The sequence below is a fragment of the Gobio gobio genome (assembly GCF_949357685.1).
Source record: "Gobio gobio genome assembly, chromosome: 7".
NCBI classification, from domain to species: Eukaryota; Metazoa; Chordata; class Actinopteri; order Cypriniformes; family Gobionidae; genus Gobio; species Gobio gobio.
Genome location: NC_137103.1, coordinates 11,988,489 through 12,001,816, shown reverse-complemented (window position 1 = coordinate 12,001,816; position 13,328 = coordinate 11,988,489).

Here is a 13,328-nt window from a genome sequence, read left to right as displayed (position 1 = left end):
GGGGGCGATTTCGGATTCAGCCAAGGACGCTGAGCGTGTCTGTGCGTCGCCTATCAATTAAATCATTCCTGCTTTACCCTTGATTTCCATTGTAGAAACCGTGGAGACACCAACACCATGCTTTAATATATTGTGTTTTATTAGACAGGTGAGCAACTGTTTGGATACATTCATGGACAGAAAACGAATCATTGTTAATACAGCGCAACACAGTTAGTCTTATTGTTTAAATCTGTTTTTCTTGATTTACCGTGAGTCCCATGTTTTACCATATCTAGTATTGATCTCTCGCTGCAGTGTGAACAAGTGTCTCACAGTAGCCACCGAGTGAACGCTCAGAGTAGCATTATTACATAACTTTCAACACACTCAAATGTATCTAATGTGATAAACAGCGCTGCGTTACTCCACATACACATGAGCAGAAGAAGAGGAAACGCTCGTCTGCGGCAGAGTTAAAGCTCTGTGAAATCAAGCTACTCCTTTGTTTTGAATAAGCGTCGTCTTGCGGCAAAAATCACATATTGTGGCTTTAAGGTTGTGAATATTCATAACAAATAATCCTTCCTCCATTTATAATTTTTTTTAGCTTTAAAAAGACTATAATACAAGTATTTTGTTTATTTAAATCAGCATCAATTAAAAGGCATTAGAAAAATACAAATATTATAAATAAATATTTTACCATTTTAATAATATATAATTTTTTTGTTCACATGAATATGGAGGGGGTAATTTACAATGAATCTTAAAGGGTTACATCAGCGATTAGCCTTAAGTTTTGTATCAGCAGAAACCCGGTAGTATATTTGAATGATCATACTTTCCTCCCTCATGTCCCACTGAGACGAGAGATTTTTATGTCTGGAAAAAATCCTCAGATGACGCAAAAATCGTCATTTAGCATCATCTGAGGCTTTTTTGGCCTGAGGCTAGAGACTACAGCCAGTAGAAGGAGCTGGTTCTGCATGTTTTCAACCCGCCCATAGGGAGTGGGATCTCACTCACAGAATGTAAAATCCACACGGCAGCTTGGCTCGGGTATTAATAACGGAGCGGTGCGAAGCAAAGTGAGTGTTTCAACTTTTAATTAATTCCTATGAAAGTTAAGCTTCCATAGGCATGATCTGATAACGATGACTGGACACATGCCGTTAATGATGCCGTGCTTTCCTCAGCTCTGCTCAGCTCTTCACTCTCGTGATGAATGAGATCTGACACTGCTGCGTCTGTGACGGGACTTTCGTTCAGCTCTCTCACACTTTATTGAAAAGACACGTACAGTTTTTAATTGTAGTGTCTGTTCTCTAACTGAACAAAATAATTTTATTACTATGAAAATCAAAACGTGGGCAAGTGATAACCAGTGGCCGTGGCTTTGGGAGTGGCCTCGTTGAGCAGCGAAGCAAGTGCATTCTGGGAGTTGTTGTCTTTCATCCACGAGACATAAATAGAAGGTCTAGAAGGCACCAAATTCAAAAATTGACATTTTTTAGCTTTTAGTATAAATATGTTTATTGTTAGCTCAGGGGTCTCCAAACTTGGTCCTGGAGGGCCACTGTCCTGCAGAGTTTAGCTCCAACCCCAAATAAACACACCTGAACCAGCTAATCAGAGTCTTACAAGGTCCTCTGCAGGACAGTGGCCCTCCAGGACTGAGTTTGGAGACCCCTGTATTAGATAGTGCTCCAAAAGAATGATAAAATTCACATTTATAAGAATCAAGCATTCAAAACTTAGAGTCTCTCGATTCTGCCAATCATTGGATCAATGATTTTGATGACATCGCTCTGCACTTCAGCTTCTCATCAGATTTTCTGTCCAGTCACATGCTCTCTAGAATCTGAAGACCCGCCCCCTACCTACACTATAAATAGATGCTGAAGCAGAGGCTGAAAGCGGTCACTTGTTCACACATTTACTATTTTCTACATGGTGAATGGAACATAGTGCACTATATAGGGGATAGGGAACGATTCAGAGACTGCACTATATAGGGGATAGGGAACGATTCAGACAGTGCACTATATAGGGGATAGGGAACAATTCAGACAGTGCACTAGGGGATAGGGAACAATTCAGACAGTGCACTAGGGGATAGGGAACGATTCAGACAGTGCACTATATAGGGGATAGGGAACGATTCAGACAGTGCACTATATAGGGGATAGGGAACAATTCAGACAGTGCACTAGGGGATAGGGAACGATTCAGACAGTGCACTATATAGGGGATAGGGAACGATTCAGACAGTGCACTATATAGGGGATAGGGAACGATTCAGACAGTGCACTATATAGGGGATAGGGAACGATTCAGAGACTGCACTATATAGGGGATAGGGAGCGATTCAGAGAGTGCACTATATAGGGGATAGGGAACGATTCAGAGACTGCACTATATAGGGGATAGGGAGCGATTCAGAGAGTGCACTATATAGGGGATAGGGAACGATTCAGAGACTGCACTATATAGGGGATAGGGAACGATTCAGACAGTGCACTATATAGGAGATAGGGAACGATTCAGACAGTGCACTATATAGGGATAAGGGCGAATGAAGTCTGGTTTCACGTTAGTGTCACGCTAACCACCGCAGCTCCGGTCCAGAGACACGATAGCGAGTCAACAGACCAGAAAACGTATCAGACCTTTTTGAATTCTGTACAGAATACCGTATTTTAAAGCGATATGGAGGAGATTAGGAGGAGAAACGGTTAGAGATTAGGAGGAAACTGCGGCTTTACCAAGCTCAACAGCACTGGCCGAGTTGTGATATAAGTGAAACACTGGAAATTTCAGTGGAAATTACATCAACAGATTGAATAATGCTGTGGATTTCAAGGCACTTCAGTGGGACTTTAACAAGAAATGTTAACAGTCCATTAAAAGTCCCATAAAAGTTTATTTAAGCTATGGTGAATACAACTCTGAATATGTTCTCCCCAATAAGCGTTTCTTGGAAGTAGCCTAGCATTGATGTCCGATTCTATTGCAGGAGTGCTAATTAAACAAATATAAGTGGTTTTTGAGGATGAAATTAGAAAGAAATCAATAAAGAAATACTTTACATATTTTAGAAAAGTAGCAGTCACCATCAGGCATCAAATAGCCTACAATAAATAACTGGGTTAGTCTCTATAATCTGGACAAATTTATCCTAGACGAAATATCATAAAATACCTCTACGAGAGAGAGAGAGAGAGAGAGAGAGAGAGAGAGAGAGAGAGAGAGAGAGAGAGAGAGAGAGAGAGAGAGAGATCAGGAAAGATGCAATATGTTGTCAAACACTAAATTGGACCTTTATGAAGTGGGCCATTATGTCAGTTGACTCATAGATTAGATACACAGGGAAAATTTCCTCCAAAAGGGGAAGACGGTGCGAGAGCTCAATAAAAAACATGACCTTTACAGACTGGAGGCTGGAATAGCTCTGCAGACTGACCCTGGGAAATTCCGTGTCATTATCCCTGCCATGGTGATTCTGAGCTCTGCCGGACAATCTACTGAAACTGCTTGTGTCTGTAATATCCTGACTGATTCCCTGACAGTACTGGATTAGGGGTTTACTGAAGGCACGCGCATGACCTCTGCTAAGTTGCAGGGCTGCCTGAACCATAGAGGAGTAAAACATGTTGACTGATTTGTGATCTGTGAGGCGGATCTCTGGGAAAAGCCCCCTCTGCTCCTGATATTAGGAGAAACAGGCAGAGAGATGTGAATTGTGGTCATTTCTAAACCTCCATGACAACTTTCAAAGAGGATCACTCTCAAATCAAAAGGCATAAATTATTTAAAGTTTACCAAGTGTGTTATGTAACAGGCGCTGTATTAAAGCGCACAACGACAACATGATGAAGAAGTGGACTTTAATAATGGACTGGTGCAGGTATGATGTCAGAACCCCAAAGTCGAATTTGCCACTGGTTCCTTGGAGATTTATACTTAGGGTACTTAAACTTAGGGTTTTATAATGGGGTTTTTCGATTTATGTGTAAAATAAAGCTTGTGGAAAACATGACTTGACGATACTTTGACGTTTTGTTCTACATCACATGGATTTTAAAGCATGTTCATTTTTGAAAATATATGTTTTTAATAAGTAACTGGATAAGACAGTTTGGGGTGCGGGTGTGCAGGGTACGTTTTAGAACAAAACGTCAAAGTATCAGCAAGTTATGCTTTATTTTACCTGCACCACTAAACAGTCTTTAACCACTAAACATAAACACAGGGGAACTACAAAACCATGTACTACATAGATGAGAACCGACAGCTGACTGAACACACCGGGGATGAATACAATGACTGACAGGTGTAAAATATTAGTAATCAGATAATCATTAACCAATTAAACCGGAGCTAAGGCCTGGAACACACTAGAGAAGTTTCAAATCTCAATCGATTTTAAAACTATGGGAGACCACAGACATATGGCCGGTTTCAACTGTTTTTTTAGCATTGTAATCCTTCAAATGCACACTCTGGAAGATAAGGCAGCATATTTGTATCCTTCGCTGCCTTTGCTATCCCACAATCCTGTGCTTTCCATTCTGTGACAGTTGAGCTGGAAAAAAAGATGGCGTCCGAGAGTTGCGTTTGCTAGTCAGTTTGTGTGTAAATGTACGTTTTTTTTACCAACATTATCCACTTCTGATGCCATTTCTAGCGAGAAATTACTAATGTAGTGATTAAATATGTGTTTAGTTCTCACCAAAGCTCTCTCTATTTTGCTGTAGATCATTACACTGCCTCAGAAGTCAGTCCGAAATTTGTTTTGTGAGGTGCCTTCATGCTAAAACGCTGTCTTACAAGCCATTGTCTGATAAGGCAGTAAGGCAACGAGTCAGCTGCCTAGGTTTTCGGACACAGTCGTTGTCACCTGTGGAGCTACATTCTTCTACTTCTTCTCTCACTGCTGTTTCCTGATGGTTTATAGAACAATTACTCTGAGTCGCCCTCTGTCGTTTCACAGAATAGTACAACGGCGAGCGTGTCAAGTGGGGAGGAGCGCGCGCAGTCAGCGGAGGCTCACGAGCCAGGCGAGAGTATAAACAAGGCTTAAAGCTACACTGTGTAACTTTTTTAGTTTATTCTTAGCTAAAAACACTTAGTTCTTTCAAAAATATATGTGCTCATTAATGTATATTTACTTCTTTCAAGTAATAAAGTATTCTCGTAAGTTTATAATATGCCATTGAAAATACATACGGGTGAGGGGTTCGAATGCCGGTCGCCATGTTGCCCCTCCATCTTGAAAGTACATTAGCCAAAGAGGGACATACCCGTAAATTCAAGCTTCGGATTTCGCGTTTTAACACTCGATGGCACCGTGTCGAATGTGGACGAGGTCGAACTTGAAGCCATGTTAATTGTGGACTAAATCGGCCACCGTAGGAGTTAAAACGAAATCGGAATTGAGAGGAACAGAAACTAATATTCACTGGATGCTCATATACCTTTTCACCGCTAGATGGGGGAAAATATCACACAGTGTAGCTTTAAGACTTGTTCAGGGCAGAGGAAATTGCATACATACTGTATATCACTCATCCGTGCGTCTCAGCATATCCATAAATAGAGAAAAGTTCCTCCGGGTACCTTGACGTGTGTATGGGTATGATATTCTGTTAAAATATTTGTGTGATGCAGATATGATTAGAAGGATTTCGTTTTTTTCCCCCTCCATCTGGGCTTCACACTCACGCTGCGTTCACTCCGAACGCGAATTGAGCGCCTGGTGCGAGTGATTTCCATGTTAAGTCAATGTGAAGACGCGTTGACGCACGTCTGGAGATATGATATGCGCAAATTATTTTATTTGGTGCTTTTTGTGCATTCACGCGATTGAAGCGAATCCGTGCCTGACGCCTGAGTTGAAAAATCAGAACTTTTGTTCGTGCCGCGTTAACCAATCAGGAGCCTGCTTACTGCTGTCACGGGGTGAAGTTACGTTTACGTTTTGTACGCAAGTGGATTCAAAATGTTCAAGTGTCCAACTAGATGCGATAGAAGCGAATTTGACGCTCAATTCGCATTCGGTGTGAACACACTCTTAGGGCGTTTTCACAGCTGAAAGTCCGCACCAAGGTCCGAACCAAAGTTCATGTTTTGATACTTTTTATATATTCGGTTAGTTTTGGTTTGGTTTCACATTGCAATTATGTGAGGTGACTAAAGAACTTTACATGACGCACTTGCGTCCACTCGTCATCATCTATGTGGGCGGCATCTGGACATTGATTGGTTTGTAAACGGACGTGCGTCTGATGTCAGTGTCTTTGACAAGTTGAATGACCGGACGCATATCGTTGCCACTATTGAACAGTGCGCATTGCTTGACTATTTTTTTATTTGTTACGTTTAAAAGTGGACATTTCAAGCTTTATATACACATATTTCTCATGTTTGTGAGGCAAGTAGCCTGCTGAGTGTTTGGTTTATTTGAGACCCGCTCCAGTTCATGTGTAAAGCATGTGATCGCTCCCGCGTTTATTGTCTGCTATAGACTATTTGCTTCTTATTTATTAAATCCTGGCAATTATCTGATTAAACGTTAATTAAAATTAAGATACAATTTATACAAAACGAAATTCCCATTAAAGAAATGCTTTCTAAGCAAAATCATACAAAATTTCGTTGAAAATTATTTCTGACTTTCTGTCTACTGATATATTGCGCATATTTTCACTTTTCATAATCAATGTAGCCTAGATTGAATTTAAAAATAACGTTACAATATTTAAACATAAACAGGAACTTCCTGTAAATGGTCTGAAAGTCCGAACCATACAGAAAATGCTTTCACACTAGAAACGAACCGAACCTTTGTTCAGTTTGATCCGGACCGAGACTACCTCTTTTCATCGGACCAAATTTCGTCTGTTTGGTCCGGCCCGTGGTACGGGGGAGGTTTCACACCTGCAATTTTGATTCGGACCAAACTGAAAAGTCCGAAAATCCGGACCAAACAAGGTAGGTGTGAAAACGCCCTTAGACTTCACATGGAAATGCACCTTAAGCTGGCAAAACACAAAAGAAGAAGGGTGCTTCTCAAATGGAAGGCTGTGTCCCAATTCAAAGGCTGCATCCTTCGAAGAATTCGGACTTCAAAGGCCAGAAGTTCAGACTGAGTGTTGTTAAATGAGACGGTCAGCCTACCAAAGACTGTTCTTGTCGCCTAACAACTGTGACAGCTGCCGTTGACGAGCGGCAGTAATGTTTGTACTGGACTATTTTAAAAGTTATAATCAACTGCCTAAAAACAAAACAGGGTTCACAACCTGTCTAAATAAGTTCACATTGGTCCATTTATGTACATAATAAAGAGCATAAACTTCTATCACATCTTGGTAAGAGACAAGTCAACTTTTGAACCGCTTTACATATTTATTTTTACATTTGTATCATTAGATACATTCGATTATTCGAGTTAGTATAACCCAATACTTAGATTTAAAAGTGCATTCCAATTCCAATTTTGCGCAATGAATTATACGAACGTGTGATGTAGGCATGCTCACTTATTCTTATTCTAGTGTTTTCAAGGCCCACTGAAGTGCCTTGAAACACGCAGCATTATTAAATGTGTTGATCACAGTTTGACTAGAGCCTTTCTGTTTGGTAAAGCCAGTTTCCTCCTAATCTCTAACCGTTTCTCATCATAATCTCCTCCATATTGCTTTGAAATACAGCATTCTGTCCAGAATTTAAATGGGTCCGATAAGTTAAGTCTGCGCAGACTCGCGCATATCTTCCGCACTGCGCTCTCGTGTCCAGTGTTGCCAACTTAGCAATCTTGTTGCTAGATTTAGCAACTTTTCGGACTAGCCTAGCAACTTTTTTTTCACTTTTAGCAACTTCTGGAAAGTGACTCTAATCCGAACAACACACGTACAAGCTAGCTCAATACGCCGAGCGGCTCATTCATAATTCCTTAAGAGCACAATGTGGAAATGTGGAAATCGATGTATAAATCGAGGGAACAAATTAGTAAATCACATGGACGGTTTAGCAAATCGAGGGAACTAAATAGTAAATCGTGCGCATTATTTATAAATCGAGGGAACGAATGATTATATTTTGCGCACAATTTACTTTTTTTCTTGCACGTCATGTGCGGGGTACATATTAACTACATTGCTTTAATTTATTTTACAAACATATCTAAATTAGCGTTTCAAATAATATCTGCGCATTATATAATGGCGTAGTTTTGACTTGCAATTACGTAATGACGTCACAGCGCAATGGCATCACAACGTAATTTAGCAACTTTTAGCAACAAATCGATCTGCCTTTAGCAAGTTCCCCTGAAAATTTGTTGGCAACAGTGATCGTGTCTCTAGTCAACGGCTCTGGTCTAGACTATGTGTGTGTGCTGCGGCGGTGCGCGTGAAACTAAAAACTGAAAGCATATTTACGCGGTCTGAATCGTTTCCTGTCGCATGTATAGTGCGCTATGCGCCATTCACCGTGTAGAAACTAGTAAATGTGTGAAAAGCTGACTGATTTCAGACGCTGCTTCAACGTCTATTTGTAGTGTAGGGGGCGGGACGCTTCAGATTCTAGAGAGCATTTGATTGGACAGAAGATGTGATGAGAATTTTGATGTCATCAAAATTCCATTTTAATGGAAGTGAGAGACTGTACGTTTTGAATGCTTATATCTCCTAAATGTGAATTTTGTCATTGTTTTGGAACACCAGCTTATTCATAACCTTAAGGCTAACATACTCCAACTAAAAAACTTCAATTTTGATTTCATAGGGCCTTTAATACTGAGAAGGGCTCTAGCCTACAAGACTCAGAAGGACTGGACTAGGAAGGGCACAACCTCACTAGGACCCCAAGACACGTGGGTGGGAGTGGCAGAGGTTAGTTGTAGGAATCGTCTGTTTTAAACAAACCCCGAACGGAGGAGAGTCTGCTGGCAAAAAGAGAACGCGGCAGAGCTCGTAATAAAACCAGAACCAACATTGGCTTGGCTTTTCAGAGATGGCGAGAACTGAGGGATTTGAAATGTTGTAAAAGCAACGCGGAGATGGCGTTTTTATTACTCAACAGGTGATTAAGGTGTTTTATTGAACAGGTCAATTGTAGCTCTCTAACAGAGTTCATTGTAAAGCATTATCTATTGAGAAGGGTTCTATTCATTTGCACAGTCACACAGAGCCGAAGCACATTAAAAAAGCTCAAATGTACCTTTAATATATGCATTAATGTGGTTACAGTGTGTATTGTATTATAATATCAGTTGTCTCTGAAGAAAATAACTTAAGTATTGTTGAATTCTATTGTTAATAGCAGCAGTAGTCATTGAACCCACTTGTCACTGTTCATTACTCTCAACAGTGAGCTGTTCAATTTAACCCAGTTCCGTTTTAAAAGCCACTTTCTCAACACACATCACTGCATAGTTAACCTTGCCCATAAATGATCGAATCTATAATTGATGGAGTTATGATTTTAATACCCCCCTTGTCACATGAAATAATTAATAGCTCTTTGAAATTAAGACTGCTTTAATGTGTAAAGGAACCACTGCTAGCAAGAGCTGAATTTCATCCCAGCGCCGGCGTGCTTGGTTTAGCAATGAAGTACTCTGGGCTTATCAAGCTGAACTTGTGCTTAATTATGTAGTGAAGCTGTTAAATAAATTGTTTGGAATTAATGTTTTCTCTTTCTCTCTGGAAATGTGTGTGTGCCGGCTGTGACAGACACATGTCCGAGGAATCACTGCTTGTATTACTTCCAAAAAAAAGATGATTCTAACACTGTGAAAATATAAATATGACACTTGCCCACCGCGGCACTGCCCCCACCGTCGCTTTGATTTTTACAGTAATAAAATCATTTAGTCCAGTTAGAGCAATGGTTCTCAAAGTGTGGTACGAGTACACAGTGGTACTCAGGCTGCCTCTAGTGGTACGCAGAGGAATCACTAAATAAAGTAATGTTAAAACATGTTAAAACTTTCTTTTCTACATTCAAGTACAGTAGTTTTGATTTAACTTTTAGGTACAACACATTTTAATTGAATTATTCTGTTTACCTGTATGTAAGCACAGAGCAGTGTTAATGTACAAACTGTGTATTTACAATGTTAAAGTGGCTGACAACAATAAATATTTTTATTAGGAATAAACTGCCTAATTTTTGAACTGTGCAGAGCTGTAGCTGAATAGTTAGGCCTACCACGCTGTATTTTAATGTTGGTCATTATGGTGATACTTGGAGAGCAAAATATTTTCTGAGGTGGTACTTGGTTTAAAAAGTTTGAGAACCACTGAGTTAGAGAACAGACACTACAATTAAAAACTGAACGTGTCTGCTCAATACAGCACGAGCTGAACGCGAGTCGCCGCACAAACGCAGCAGGAGTCAGATCTCATTCATCACGAGAGCAAACAGCTGACAGACCAGATGATCGTGGAAGATTTGATTTCAAAGCGAAAAGTAAAAGCGCCTATTTAAGTGAGTTTGTCATTGTCCCGTTTTGTTGTTGTGTTTTTCATTAAGAATCATAGGCTAATGAACCCACAATGCAAGCAACCCGCCCCTGAATTGGCGCTAATTCTAAACCGAAACTAAAATGAGCACGGCCGCCCGGCATTCATTCACGACCACATTGTCATTCACGGCCGCATTGTCGATTATTCACGGCCTCACAGTCATTCACGGTGCGTGTCCAGTCTGGCGCGTTTTCAGTTCATGCCTATGGAAGCTTAAAGGGTTAGTTCACCCAAAAATGAAAATTCTGTCATTAATTACTCACCCTCATGTCGTTCGACACCCTTAAGACCTCCGTTCATATTCGGAACACAAATGAAGATATTTTTGTTGAAAGCTGATGCTGAGAAAGGCTTCAGACAGGCCTCCATTGGCATTCAGTACATTCACACTTCCAAGATCCATAAAAGGCACTTAAAACGTCGTTACAAAGTCCATCTCACCACAGTGACTCTACAATAATTTTACGATGCAACGACAATAGTTTTTGTGCGCAAAAAAAAATATCAAAATAACACCTTTATCCAACTTGTTCTTGTCTTCCGTGTGTGCCTCCACGACGCATGCGCCAGAATATGACGTAGATCCGGCATTCGGACACATGACCCAGAAGCGATTTGTTTACAAGCAGAGGAAGACGCGCGTGTCTAAGCTGTTGAATTCTACATGGATCGTGCTTTAGGTCTCGGCGTAGTTCTCAAAATGGGGCTTAAGTGTGTATTTCATGGATTCCCGAACCCCGGCGCTACGTCATATTCTCGCGCATGCGTCGTGGAGCCACACACGGAAGGCAATAACAAGTTGGATAAAGGTGTTATTTTGATTTTTTTTGCGCACAAAAACTATTGTCGTTGCATCGTAAAATTATTGTAGAGCCACTGTGGTGAGATGGACTTTGTAACAATGTTTTAAGTGCCTTTTATGGGTCTTGTGATGTACTGAATGCCAATGGAGGCCTATCTGAAGCCTTTCTCAGCCATCAGCTTTACACTAAAATATCTTCATTTGTGTCTGAAGATGAACGGAGGTCTTACGGGTGTCGAACGACATGAGGGTGAGTAATTAAAGGCAGAATTTTCATTTTTGGGTGAACTAACCCTTTAACTTTCATAGGAATTAATTGAAAACACAACTCCGCACCGCTCCGTTATCAATGCCAGAGCGGCCGTGCGCATTTACATTCTGTGAGTGAGATCCCACCCCTATGGACGGGTTGAAAACATGCAGAACTGGCTCCTTCTACTGTAGTCTCTAGCCTCTGGCCAAAAAAGCCTCAGATGACGCTAAATGACGATATTTGTGCCATTCGAATATACTACCGGGTTTCTACTGATACAAAGCTTAATGCTAATCGCTGAAGTAACAGTCAGTGTATGTGACAACTTGCCCCTAATTCCATACATGAATTTATACATCATCTAATGTGCCTGACTGCAATAAGACTCTAAAGATTAATTTTCCTGCATTTGCATGTGATGCAAGTAAAGCATGATGAATGCAATCAGATAGAGATGCATTTTTGTTAAATTAAGTGGATATATGATATCTGAATATGAGAACTAAATCTACTCTAAATAACATTAGAATATGTGAAAATATCTAAAACAACAGCAGGAAACACATCAGTATTTGTTTGGCCTTCTGGAGAACTGCAAAACTGAAGTGACTAATGAATGTAAGTTCTGTGCATTTTATTTGGATTCTGTTTCTCAACATACAACATAACATTCAAACCACACCAGACCATGGCAAACATTTTTTTTGGACAGCCTTCTTCTGTATTTCCTGCCTTTTATTTATCCAGTTTCCAGGAACAATATACATCTTCAAATCAATTTTGGTGGACTAACTTTTTTGATATTGTGTCAAACTGAATGCATGTGTCAATATATGTTAGTGTATCCTCAAATCTATTTATCAGTACACATTCTTTTTTTATCAGCGAACATTGTTACAAAAAAAAAAACTGTTTTATCTTTCATTTGTAATGACTTACTCTACCTCTAAAACAAATCAAATTTCATCTTTTGTCATCAAGACCACAAAGGGCATTGGATAATATGATCCAATAGCAAGTAGTAACAGCAAAATAATCAGCGTATTGCAAATTTATGTTAATGTAATAAAGGTTATTGCAATAAGCATCACAATTGGGATATGTGGAGATGCTCTTGAGAGTGAACTTGACCTTCGGCCTCCACGTCTCAGCTGAAAAGTGGGTGCAGGTGGTGTTTTAGGAGGGGAGTAGACCAGACCTCCAACATCCACTGCAAACAAATGGAAATCGCATGTGGAAATCACATCACGTGGAATTAAAGCAGGTTGAGAATGCTCAGAATCAAAGAATTGTAGAACGCAGCCAGCAAAAGTAAGAGGAGTGAAAAAGAGCGCAGAGAAAAGTTTTGTTACAAGCGATCTGAAACTCAAATGACTTTTTCTTGTTCCTCCTAAAGTCATTCAGAATTTGAAGGTGTTGTGTTGAGAATAAAGAGCCGTCATCAAACGCCACCTTTCAGCAGAATGACAGGTGAACATTGAAACGGTTCTGTACTTTTTTGTCATCAATGGAATCTATGAAAAGAGCTCAAAATTATCGATTCAGTTCAGACTGAGTATGTACTGATTTTGTTGGGAAGCCGGAATCAATGACTTTGGTCTTTTCACAGGCAGAATAAAAAGGAGCGAAAAGCAGCTTTAGCTCAGAGAAAATAAAGCAGCCTTCTGATCGCTCTGAGAACAATGATACAAAGGAGTGATTGTGGTTGATTTTCCTCCCTGTTCCCTCAGAAGACTTTACAGAGCAAACAAATGTTTAT